We start from the raw sequence: 13,390 nt of genomic DNA, 5'->3' as shown, positions 1-13,390 counted from the left end.
GTGCCTGAAAGAGCCGGGTAGGATCCAGTACCCGACCATCTGTAGTGATGGTCGGGTACTGGGGCGGCCGCAGGCTGGTATTATCAGGATGGGAAAGCCCAAAAACAGTGACCCTTCCCACCATGGTACTGCTAGCCTGCTGCTGCTTTATTGTATCTGGCTGGTTACGAAAAATGGGGGGGACCCCACGTAGTTTTTTTTCTTTTAAATATATAATTTGAAAAAACTATGTGGCGTCCCCCCCATTTTTCATAACCAGCCAGATACAACACAGCAGCAGCAGCCGAGCATTACTAGGGTGGGAAGGGCCACTGTTTTTTGGCTTTCCCAGCCTAATAATATCGGCATGCGGATTGTTGGGTACTGGATCGTACCCGGTTACTCCCGGTACCCCTGGTGGCAGTGGATAACGGGGTAATAATGGGTGTTAGTGTTAGCCTCTTCATGTCTAACATTAAGCCCCGTCTTAGTAATGGACGTTGTCAATTAGCCATTACTAAGGCAGTAGTGATAAAGTTTAAAAAAGTACAAGGACATAGAAAAATTATTTTTGGGAAATACAAAACCCCCCCACAATCCTTGTTAACCATTTTATTGAGAATAAAAAAAGCTGTCATCAAAGTAGTCCTCGAATCCGAAGTAGTCCAACAACCGAACCTGTAAAAAAAACACAAACACACAAAAAAAATTAGTAACACATAAAAAAGCAATTATTATTCTTTACTTTTCTGTGTCCGTCGCTGGAGTCGCAATGTCAGCGAGCTGGGCCCTATATCTAATCCTATCATGTGTGATACTGTCTGCTGAGATTCTGTATCCATAGCTAGAGGGTCAGAATATATATATATATATATATATATATATATATATATAGCACACAAGAAAATGGTGACAGCACACTGCGAACTCCAATGTCACCTAAGCTACTAAATATAAATAAATATGCATTACTGCTAAATCTACTTACAATAGGGAGGTTATGAACGCACATTTTGATCAAATTGTGTGAGCCCACCTGCCACGACAAGGAACCTACTCTGCACATACACCCAGAACTGGGACTAAGCCTACATATATATTTCTGGGCATGGTAGGAACCAGCATTAAACTAATATTTTTTATGGGGGCTGGACATATGTTAGTAGAAGGATACTTACTGCTGGGACCATGTATCTAAGCCTATCATGTGTGATACTGTCTGCTGGGGCCATGTATCTAAGCCTATCATGTGTGATACTGTCTGCTGGGGCCATGTATCTAAGCCCATCATGTGTGATACTGTCTGCTGGGGCCATGTATCTAAGCCTATCATGTGTGATACTGTCTGCTGGGGCCATGTATCTAAGCATATCACGATAGTCTGCTGAGACAACGTATCCAATTCTATCCAGCGTTGTAGCTATAGGAGCCTTAGTCTTATAGATATTTTTTTTGGGGGGGGGGGGTAAATATATGTCTTGGGGGCTTGTGCCCCGGATCTTATAAGACCCTAGCAATGCCCCTGTTAATTATAGTGCCAGTGTCATATATAAAGGATTATTAAAGAGTTATTCCAATCACAGAACGTGATGGCATGTTGCTAAGATATGTCATACCTTTCTGAATCAACAAGGATCTGATCGTTGGGTACTTGCACAGTGGGATGATGGGAGTACTACTGTGCAGCAAAAAGCTGTGAAGGTGATGCAGCAATAAACCAGAGTTCATTCATCATTCATTCTCAGGATTGGTGGGGTTTCCAGCAGTCAGACCTCCACAAATCAAAAAGTGATGACATATCTTAGCTACAGATGTAGCCGTCTTTATCTTGACTTTTAACGCATTAAATACACAGTGGCAAGATCCATTATCTTGACTTTTTCAATGACTTTTGTTGTGTAATATCACGCTGCAGCAAGTTATCAGAGTCAAGATAAAGATGGCTACATCCGTATATGCAATCACTTCCTGTGATATGACAACCCCTTTAAATATATCTATAAACTACAGTATGTGACTCATAATCTTATTTATCCAGCATAGAGTAAATCAATTTTAGACCAAGTCTTTCTCCTCATTGGGTTACATGATATTTTATGTGGTAAATAGATGCTATTTTCTAAGATTATATATCTATAATATATACACCATATATGGACAGTGCCATCAGGGGCTCCTCCAGCAGAGGAATCCCTGGCCTGAGTGCCGTGAACGCTCTAGCTGGGGATTCCCAATGGAGCTATCTACAGTGAGGGGGGGTGTAGCGCTGTCAACAGGATGGGTTGTATGGGGCGCTATCTACAGGGGGAGTTGCACTATCTACAGGGTGCTGTGTGGCCATTGCTCACCTCCCACCAACGATCCAGCAGGGCAGGAAAGGGGCAGCGCGCCTTCATGACGTCATAAAGGAGCGCCGACACGCTCCTAATTCAGCCTGCCCTCTTCTCTCACGAGGGAGCTTCGGTGACCCGTGGGCAGCAGCTGACAACCTCAGTGGCTGCATGCAGCCCACCGGGCCACGTGTTTGAGGCCTCTGGCCTAGAGCATTAAACTGCCCCACCGGCTTGCTTCTTCCCATGGTGCAATCTCTTCCCACTAAGCGATGCTATACACACGACAATCTGACCGGTCTGAGGCTAGGCAACCCCAAACGCAGTGAGCAATTTCTGCTGTAGTAGCTCTTCTGTGGGATCAGACCAGATGGGCTAGCCTTTGATCCCCATGCTGCCTTGGCAGCCCATGACCCGGTTGGTAGTTCGCCGGTCGTCGTTCCTTGGACCACTTTTGGTAAGTATTAACCATGGCTCATAGGGAACACTCCACATGACCTGCCATTTTGGGTATGTTCTGACCGAGTTATCTAGCCATCACAATTTGGCCCTTGTCAATGTCCCTCGGGTCCATTTTTCCTGCTTCCCATTTTTTCTGCTTTATACACATCAACTTCAAGTACTGACAGTTCACTTTCTGCCTGATATATCCAACCCCTTGACAAGCACCATTGTAAAAAGATAATTGATGTTATAGGTTTACTGTTATGGCTGGATGATGTAATTATAGGTCTATATATTCTGTATACTATTTATTGGACTGTATACTTTTATTCGATTCTCATATAGTTCATTTTCTTCCCCTTTTTTAGATCCAAAGATGAGATTCTGGGATATGAGATTCGCGCACATGGATATGGCAGATTCCATACATTGATATCGATGAGGGTGGATGATTCTTGTATTGACATTAACAATGAGCTGCAAAATTTTGTTGTTCTGATTGTTGCCATTGAAAAGTATCTGGGATATTGGGGCAGACAATATGGCGCTGATTGGTTGGCGTCTTCCTAAAGGGATGGGGGGCCGAACACTCCTTCTGATTGGTTTTCGATGGGACATGGACGGCAATACTTGATTATTAAGGATGTAGCATCTTTACATATGTATCTGCAGGATATATAGTATGATTTGGAGTATAAAGCATGCCTGATGACCGGATTTGGAGTATAAAGCATGCCTGATCACCGGATTTGCAGTATAAAGCATGCCTGATCACCAGATTTCGAGTAAAAAACATGCCTGATCACCGGATTTTTATTCAACCATCGGACGGTATCGGCCTGTGACTCTGTAACATGTGCAGTTGGATTCTGTGAATGCCGACTGACAATTGTATTTGGAATCATGCTTACAGCTATCTTTCTCTTTCTCGATTCAGATTAATGTGAGCGTGAAAGTTACTATGAACTTTATATGTCGTATGATCTCACAGATCTGTATTATATGGTGCCCATAGTCAGCTATGGGCCTATACTGTACACCCGTGTGCATCTGATTTTTTAAAGAGGCACACCTTGGTTTTTTCTCAAAAAATAATCATGGTACAGCATGTAGTACGCAGAGGCACTATAAGGCGATACATGTACTACGGATCCAATGGAGGCCGGACATGGAGCCTTGTTGTTATTATTGCTCACATAATTGATGTAATTATAAATGATGGTGCTGGCTTATTGGTCACAATGTTAAAGGGGGTGTCCAGTTTAGAAAACCCATTTCCATATACCTTATTAGGGTATTCTGAGTTAATAGAGGGGGGGTTCTCTGTTCATAATCCTCATCACTTGGTCAGAGTGAAGAACGGTTATAAAGAGTGTCTCTCACTCTGGAGGACCTATCCAGTCTTGCATTACAAAGACAACCTATTAGCGTAAATGGGCACTGTGTAATGCTTCATTTCCCCTGTGGTGGCACTGCAGGAAAATTGAACACTTACTACCAGGTTTCCCTACAGATTACAGCTGATCGCTAAGGGTCACATCAGGGGGACACTTTGTGATCAGCTTATTGTCAAAGGGCCCTTCTAATAACTAGGGATTGTGCAAAGTGGACAACCCCTTTAACACCCACCCTTTGGGTATAAAATGAGATAAATGTACACTGTTTGATTGAGGAAAGCTCTTTATATTACAAAGCCAAAATGTTGTATTTTTGAAAGTTTTTTAACCATTAAACCCGATGTTCTGATTGGGATGCTTTTGCGTTTTGATTTATTTGAAACAATAATTGTATAACCAGGTCAGTTCCGAGTTGGAAAAGCCATGCAACCATCGTAAGTGAGCCCAGTGCTGTTCTGCTACCAACTATGACATATCTGTGACAGTGCGGGTGTCTTCTTATGAGCTGAGCGCCATTTGGGGCCGTTGGGCAACCCTTCTAGTTATGCCCCCTGCATGGCAATCACCTGATCGCTGGATCGGCTTCAGTATATAAAGAGGCTGTCATGATGCGACAACCCCTTTTATAGCTGAGTGGACATTTTTTTATGCTACACTTTTTCCATTTCCATTGTATGTTTCACCTATGTAATATTGGAATGTTAATCCTGAATACCGGAATGTTTGTATATAGACAGGTTATTCGTTACTATGGATACCTCGAAAACACAAAAACTTTTTTTTTTTAAGGCAGCTGCTGAATAGAGTGCTATGCAGCCTCATTATACATAGCTCTTTGTACAGCCAGACTGATCCTTTTAACAAAAGTACATTACGTAGCACTTCAATGCAATTCTAATGCCGCTGTCGCCACAACTCTGGTTTTGTCTCGGTTTCTAAGTTGGCAGCTTAAACAGGGAGCATTGTACTTTAGATTAATTCAAATAATGCCACTGGTTTATCCCTGAGAATTTTCTACTGAGCTACGAAAAAAAAGTAGTTGGCATTTTTACGCAGCTTTTTTCCTGGTTGTCACGGTAACCTTACAGAAAGACGCTAAATTACCTTATTAATACCCAACTTGCGTACATCGGTCATGCACAAAATCAAAGATTTAAAGTAGAAAGTTTTTTTTAGTATTTTAGAGAAGGGAATGTTCTACAAAGTTTGCACCTACACATAGATATGTTCACAAAGAACAAAAAAGATCAAAAAAATTACAGCAAAACAGATTTAGATCTCAGAAATGTTAGGTAGCTTTTTCTATATTTTTTCTAAACTTTATATACAGACAGGTATATAATACTTATCATACTTAAAGCTAGCATCGGTGACGTACATAGAGGAAAAGGGGACAAACCAACCTGGAATGAGCCCACACTTCTCAGGGGCCTCATAGCAGCCGCATGGGCTGCCTCTATTGTATGAATGTCCTTGGCTAACATAAAGATTAACTGTGGCTAGTGGTAGTATACCTGCTAGGGAGGGAGAATAAGACACTCTTAGCCCTTATTCAGACACGTGTGTCAAATCGGCCTTGAAAAATTACTGTTTCTCACAGCCGATGTGCACCAGTGTGGACCCGTATTCACGGATCCTTCATAGGCTTGAGTCTATTGAGGGATCTGTGAAGACAGACAAAAATAGGACAGGTCCTATTTTTTCCACAGGTCGTTCACACGGTCCGTGACAACAATGGCCGTGTGAATAGCCCCATAGAAATACAAGCAGCCGTGTGACGGCCGTTAAAAAAACAGACTATTTCAAAGCTCGTCTGAATAAGCCCTTATGGTGATGGTAGGGAAGAGCTCCACAGTTTTTATTTCCATAGACATGGTAGAATAAAATATGTACCTTTCAGGGGCGTAGCTAAAGGCTCATGGGCCCTGGTGTAAGAATTCAGCTTTTGGCCCCCATACCCCTCCCCAACACCACCAGACCCCTAGAACAGGCCAGCCGTCTTGCCCGACAGCCCCCATGGATGCCCCCACAGAGGGGCGTAACTATTAAAGACTGGTCCCCATAGCAAACTTTTGACTGGTGCCCCCCCTCCCCTGGGTGTCACACAACCGCCCCCCTTGTAGAAAGTGCCTTTTTTACAGCCCCCCCTGTAGATAGCGCCATACAGCCCCCTCTGCAGATAGCGCCATACAGCCCCCTCTGTAATAGCGCCATACAGCCCCCTCTGTAGATAGCGCCATACAGCCCCCTCTGTAGATAGCCCCATACAGCCCCCTCTGTAGATAGCGCCATACAGCCCCCTCTGTAGATAGCACCATACAGTCCCCTCTGTAGATAACGCCATACAGACCCCCTGTAGATAACGCCATACAGCCCCCCTGTAGATAGCACCATACGGCCCCCCTGTGGATAGCGCCATACAGCCCCCCTGTGGATAACGCCATACAGCCCCCCTGTAGATAACGCCATACAGCCCCCTCTGTAGATGGCGCCATACAGCCCCCCTGTAGATAACGCCATACAGCTCCCCCTGTAGATAACGCCATACAGTCCCCCTGTGTATAGCGTTATCTACAGGGGGTCTCTATGGCGTTATCTACAGGGGGGGTATGCAGGGAACGCCATACAGCCCCCCCCTGTAGGGAACACCATACAGCCCCCCCTGTAGGGAACGCCATACAGCCCCCCCTGTAGGGAACGCCATACAGCCCCCCCTGTAGGTAACGCCATACAGACCCCCTGTAGGGAACGCCATACAGCCCCCCCTGTAGGGAACGCCATACAGCCCCCCCTGTAGGGAACGCCATACAGCCCCTCCCTGTAGGGAACGCCATACAGCCCCCCCTGTAGGTAACGCTATACAGCCCCCCCCCTGTAGGGAACGCTATACAGCCCCCCCCCCTGTAGGGAACACCATACAGCCCCAACCCCCAAAAAAATGCGACCTACAGTGTGAAAAGACAAAAGAAATGTATCCCCTCTCCACAGGATAGGGGATACATGTGTGATCACTGGCAGCGATAGGGAGAACGGGGGACCGAAAGTCCCCCCAAGTTCTCCATGACTAACCTCTGACTTCCGGCGTCTGCGCAGCTCAATAAAAATGAAAGGAGCGCTGGTCACGCATGCGCACAAGCGCGACCGGCGCTGCATTCATTTCTACGGAGCTGCCGACACAGACCCCGGAAGTCCGAGGTTTGTGATGGAGAACTTCAGGGGACTTTCAGTCCCCCGTTCTCCCTATCAATGGCAGCAATCACACATGTATCCCCTATCCTGTGTATATCCTGTGGATAGGGGATACATGTCTTTTGTTTAATGGCAGAGCGGGGAGATAATTCCCTGCTCTGCCGTAGTGTTCAGTGGCGTCCCGCTGTAGCAGCCATAGCGGCTGCTAGCAGAGCCTCCGGCCATAGTGGGGGCCCGTGCCGGCGGGCGACACGGGTCCCCTCATGCCGCGGGGCCCGTAGCAGCCGCTACGGCTGCTATAGCGGTAGTTACGCCACTGCCCCCACAGTATAATACCCCCATAGCTGCCTACACAGTATAATGCCACCACACAGTATAATGCCCCCATAGCTGCCTCCACAATATAATGCCACCACACAGTATAATGTTCCCCATAGGTGCCCCACACAGGATAATGCTCCCAGGGCCACCATCAGGAATTTCAGGGCCCCCTACAGCAAAATTTTCTGGGCCCCCCTACCGTGGCACCGCCTGTTAACGGTACTCCGTCCAGCACTATATCATGGTACCCAGGGCCGCCATCAGGGGGGGTATTAGGGGTACTGATGTGAGAGGCCCGGCCAAACCTAATTGAAAGGGGGGCCCGGCAAACTGCCGCGACTTGCCTTTGGTAGAAAAAAAACAGGCCCCTGCAATGGGGCCCGTCTTTTTCACCAAAAGAATGTCATGAGCTGCGGGAGTTTCCTTGTGCGCGCGATCGGGTGCGCGCGCGCGGGCGGACGGTTTGACGGCCCCCCTTGACAAGGGGAGGGGGCCCGCAGCAGCAGCAGCAGCTCACGACATTCTTATGGTGAAAAAAACGGGCCCCATTGCAGGGGCCCGTTTTTTCCTACCAAAAGAATGTCGCGGCAGTTGCCGGGCCCCCCTTTCAATTAGGTTTGGCCGGGCCTCCCACATCAGTACCCCTAATACCCCCCCTGATAGCGGCCCTGGGTAGCATGGGGGCCGTCAAACACCGCCGCCCGTGTGACCGATCGTGCGCACCCGCAAACTCCCGCGCATGCGCACCGGCGACCGCCTGGAACCGCGCACCGAATTTTGAGGCAGATTTTGACCTGCCCATACTATCTTGCCGCGTTTTTTGCCCGCGGGGATTGAGGACAGCAGAGAGAAAACGCAGCGAATAATGCATTTTCTGCCTCCCATTGATTTCGATGGGAGGTCAGAGGCAGAACCGCGGCAAGAAAGGACGTGCTGCTTTTTCTTTTTTCCACGACTGGCTCCCATTGATTTCAGATGAAATCAATGGGAGGCGGTTTTGGAAGTTTTTTGGTGCTGATTCTGACGCAGTGTCCGAGTCAATATCAAGGCCCAAAAACTCTGTGAACTGGGCCTTATTGTTAGGGCTTATTCAGACGAACGTGTAATACATCCGTGCAGCGTGCGTGATTTTCACGCGCCTCGCACGGACCTATGTTACTCTATGGGGCCGTGCAGACTGTCAGTGATTTTCACGCAGCGTGTGTCCGTTGCGTAAAACTCACGACATGTCCGATATTTGTGCATTGTTCGCGCATCACGCACCCATTGAAGTCAATGGGTGCGTGAAAATCACGCCCAGCACTTCCGCAGCAGTATAAACTATGAATGAAAACAGAAAAGCACCACGTACTACAAACATACAAACAGAGTGTCATAATGATGGCGGCTGCGCGAAAATCACGCAGCCACGCATCATACGCTGCTGACACACGGAGCTGTTATGGACCTTTTGCATGCGCAAAACGCCACGTTTTTGCGCGCGCAAAAAGCACACGCTCGTGTAAATCCGGCCTTAGGGTAGGAACACACTAGGCATGAACACTGCGGATTTTATGCAGCACATTTTATTGTGGAAAATCCGCAGCGTATTACAGTCGCAGCAGAGTGGATGAGATTTAAACAAATCTCATTCACACGCTGCAAAAAAAATGGACCTGCAGTGTGGCTTTTTAAGCCGCAGCGATTCAATGTATTCTGTGGGATCGCTGCTCCTCTGTTGCGGAAATGCTGCGGTTCTGCCGCAAAAATCACAAATGAGAAAAAAAAAAAGGAGTTTCCTTGTGCACGCAATCGGGTGCGCGCGCGCGGGCGGACGGTTTGACGGCCCCCCTTGACGAGGGGAGGGGGCCCGCAGCAGCAGCTCACGACATTCTTTTGGTGAAAAAAACGGGCCCCATTGCAGGGGCCCGTTTTTTCCTACCAAAAGAATGTCGCGGCAGTTGCCGGGCCCCCCTTTCAATTAGGTTTGGCCGGGCCCCTCACACCAGTACCCCTAATACCCCCCTGATGGCGGCCCTGAATGCTCCCATAGCTGCCCTCATATTATATTTCCAACCATAGCTGCCCCACACAGTATAATGCTCCCCATAGCTCCCCATAGTATATTGCCACCCATAGCTGCACCCACAGTATAATGCCAACACACAATATAATGCCCCCCATAGCTGTCCCACACAGTGTAATGCTCTCCATAGCTGCCCCCACGCAGTATAATGCTCCCCATCGCTGCCCCACACAGTATAATACCCCCTCATAGCTGCCCCCACGGAATAATGCCCCCCATAGCTGCCCCCATAGTATATTGCCATCCATAGCTGCCCCCACAGTATAATGCACCCCCATAGCTGCCCCCACAGTATAATGCCACCACACAGTATACTAAATTGGGGCCTAGGATCTAGGACAGAAAATGCTGTGGGCCCCCAAAACATTTCTAATTCAATGACCCTCTGTCACATGTCACCACATTGCTACTTCCTTCTAGTAGAGGGGAGCAACAGAGAAGCATGGAGAAGGTAAGTGGCTAGGTCTTTTATGGGGGCACCTCGATATACGCCTTATAATACGGCAGCTAAACGCCTACAAACATCTGCCCATTGAATTCAATGGGAAAAACTAAGCTTAGTTCAGACAGGGCATTGTTTTACGCCGCTGTTTTAAAAAACGGCGTGTAAAAAGACGCCCCTTAAAAAGAAGAAATGTCACTTTTTGAGATGTTTTTAGAGCTGTTTTTCATTGTGTCAATAAAAAAAAGAGCTCCAAAAACGGCTGAAATTAGAGGCTGTTTTCCCTTGAAAAAAGCTGTGTAATTTTCAGCCGTTTTTTATTGAATGTGTGAACATAGCCTTGTAGAAGCAATATGGCATCTAAAAATGTTGTCATGGCACGCACATATTACCTGCATATGTAACTGCACCTTGATCACATCATTACAATTTTGTAGATATTGTTTCAAAAATAGTGCTAAAACCATGCTTCATATTTCTCAACATAACGTGCCAATAGATCTAACAGATTTCTAATATTTCCAAAACATATTGCATGTATAAATTAGTTCATGGCTTCCAGATTCACTGATCAGCGAATTTCACTTATTTTCTACCAGCGAACCATATTTCCACCATTTAAGACAACGTATACCAGAGCATTATTGCCTGTCAGTGTAAATCTGACAGGCAATCTGTTAGGACATGCCTCCGACGTGTCCTAACAGGCATATGTCCAGGGCAGACCTGGGGCTTTTATCAAGCCCCCGGCTGCCATGACAACCCATCGGAGACCCACGATTGTATTAGCGGGCCGCCGATCGGTGACATAGGGAGCTCACTCCCTCTGTAAACAAGTTAAATGCCGCGGTCGCTATTGACGGCGACATTTAACGGGTTAAACGGCCGCGATCTAAGTAAACTTCAATCGCGGGCGTTGGAGCAGGAGCCCAGCTGTCATCAGACAGCAGAGCCCCGGCTCCAGCCTGAACGGCAGACCCGTGCAGGACTTAGACTAGGCTCACGTGAAAAGGCGTCAGCCTAGCCTAAGGCCCCTTAGTGACCAACGTGAAAAGGCGTATTGTTGGTCACTAAGGGGTTAAGTCTTTATTGTCTTCAATGAGGGAAATACGATCGTTGAACCAGCATGTTGTACAAATGACACTCCTTCAGAATATTTTTCCATTAACCCCTTAAAGACCAGGCCAATTTACGTTTTTCATTTTAGTTTTTTCCTCCCCGCCTTTCAAAAGCCATAATTTTTTTCTATTTCTTCGTCGACATAGCCGTATGAGGGCTTGTATTGTGCGGGACAAGTTGTTATTTTTTCATGGCACCATTTATTGTACCGCATAATGTACTGGGAAGCTGCAAAAAAATTATTTGTGGGGTGAAAAAGGCAAAAAACAACGATTACGCCATTTTTTGGGGGTTTTCTTTTTACTGCGTCCATCAGGCGCTAGAAACAACATATTCCCCTTATTCTACAGGTTGATACGATTACGGCGATACCAAATTTATATGTTGTGTTTTATGTTTTACCACTTTTAAAAAAATAAAACTATTTGCTAAAAAAAAAAATGTTTTGTGTTGCCATATTCTGAGAGCCATAACGTTTTTTTCGTTTTCCATCAATTTAGCGGTATGAGGGCTTAAATTTTGCAGGACGAGCTGTAGTTTTCACCGATACCATTTTCGGGTACATGCAACTTTTTAATCACTTTTTATTCCTTTTTTTGGACAGCTAAGGTGACCAAAAAACAGCAATTTGCATGTTTTATATATAAATTTTTTTGTGTTGTTCTCCAAGTGGTTAAACAGTGCTATATTGTGATAGTTCTGACTTTTACGGACGCGGCGATACCAGTTATGTTCCCGAGCTGTTTCACTGATCGGCGATCGTTTACAAGGCCCATGTCGGGCTGTCTATGAGGACCCTTACAGGAGTGGGATGGATGGCCCGAGGTGGGTTCTTGATAACCGAAATTGATAGTACACAAATGACATCATTCATGCCCTCAATTTGATCATTCAGAATTCTAGAAATTATTATTTTCGTTAATAGCCATTCCATATAAATAACTATTGATTTTGTAGGGGGTTTTGTACTTTTTTGTAGGAGGTTGTGTACTTTTTTTTGCAGGTTTTGTTGTAGGCTGAAAGTCTGATCAAGATAAACATATTTCTTCAATTGTGTTAACAGAGATACATTTTATTCTTTATAGCACTGTAAATTGTTACATAAGTATATACTGTATCCCTGTGTACAGAAGCTATAAACCCAATTGTATTTCATCTGAAGACTCTACTAACTGTATTAGCTGTAATTAGCTTGTAGTCACTGGGCGGCCATCCCTAATGATTCACTATTCCCTTTTGTTATTGTGTCATAGACATCAGAACTGACTATGGAGATAACATTAAAATCTCATTATAAAATCAGACAACTGGAAAATAATCAGTACAAACTACAAGATTTAGAAAAAAAATTATATAATAAATACATAAAAAAACTTCAGCAAACGGAAATTCTGTAAATAAAACTCCATTTACATGACCATCATTTTAAAACAATTGTTAAGTATGCATCTGTTTTTCAAAGATCTGGTAGGCCCTTTAAAGGGTGTCCCTCAACACAGGCTGCACTGATTGGACAGTGTCAGGGTGTGTTGGGACACGCCCCATTGATGACGGGAATGGTAAAGCCCAGTTATCAATTTATTTATGCATTTCCAGGAGGAATAACAGAGGAACAGCAAAATGCTGAAAGATTCCCAAGAATTGTTATTTTATCGGGAATACAATTATTTTCTAAAGCTGACGTGTCAGGAGAGCTGACGGATCCTCTTTAAAGTGAAGGTTTATAAATAAGGGTTACCTAATAACCAGGTGATTGTATAAACAGTGATGACCTAATACTCTCTTTGTTGCTTATGAAACCCAATTTAATAGTCTATGAATAGGAGCAACATTTTCAAATAACACTATGTTTCTATAGTGATTAAATATTTTATTGATTCCAATTTATTGAACATGCAAGTTTTTGAAAGACAATTACGTTAATTATTTCATTCTACATCCCTGTTTCTATACAGTAAAAATTGTCGACGGTGGCGCTGAGTGCTAATGGGTTACCATAGCAGCTGGGGGCCAAACAAAGAAATAAATTATATGTACTCCAAATTGGTTCCATTAAAAATACAATTTATCCCACAAAAGATAAGCCCTCATGCCAATAGAAAAA

At 45.2% G+C, this 13,390-nt stretch overlaps 1 protein-coding gene across 1 annotated transcript in view; it reads left to right on the top strand.

The window, feature by feature from the left end:
- The window catches only part of SMIM36 (small integral membrane protein 36), a 31,535-nt gene extending 27,054 nt beyond the window's left edge, over positions 1–4,481 (top strand). Inside the window, exon 2 of the mRNA XM_075845618.1 lies at positions 3,122–4,481. The gene's annotated coding sequence lies outside the window, so the exon portion shown is untranslated. The remainder of the gene's footprint in view (positions 1–3,121) is intronic.
- The last annotated feature ends 8,909 nt before the right edge of the window (positions 4,482–13,390 follow it).

The sequence above is a fragment of the Rhinoderma darwinii genome, chromosome 13, assembly GCF_050947455.1.
Source record: "Rhinoderma darwinii isolate aRhiDar2 chromosome 13, aRhiDar2.hap1, whole genome shotgun sequence".
Taxonomy (NCBI): Eukaryota; Metazoa; Chordata; class Amphibia; order Anura; family Rhinodermatidae; genus Rhinoderma; species Rhinoderma darwinii.
This window is presented reverse-complemented; position numbering and strand designations above follow the sequence as displayed.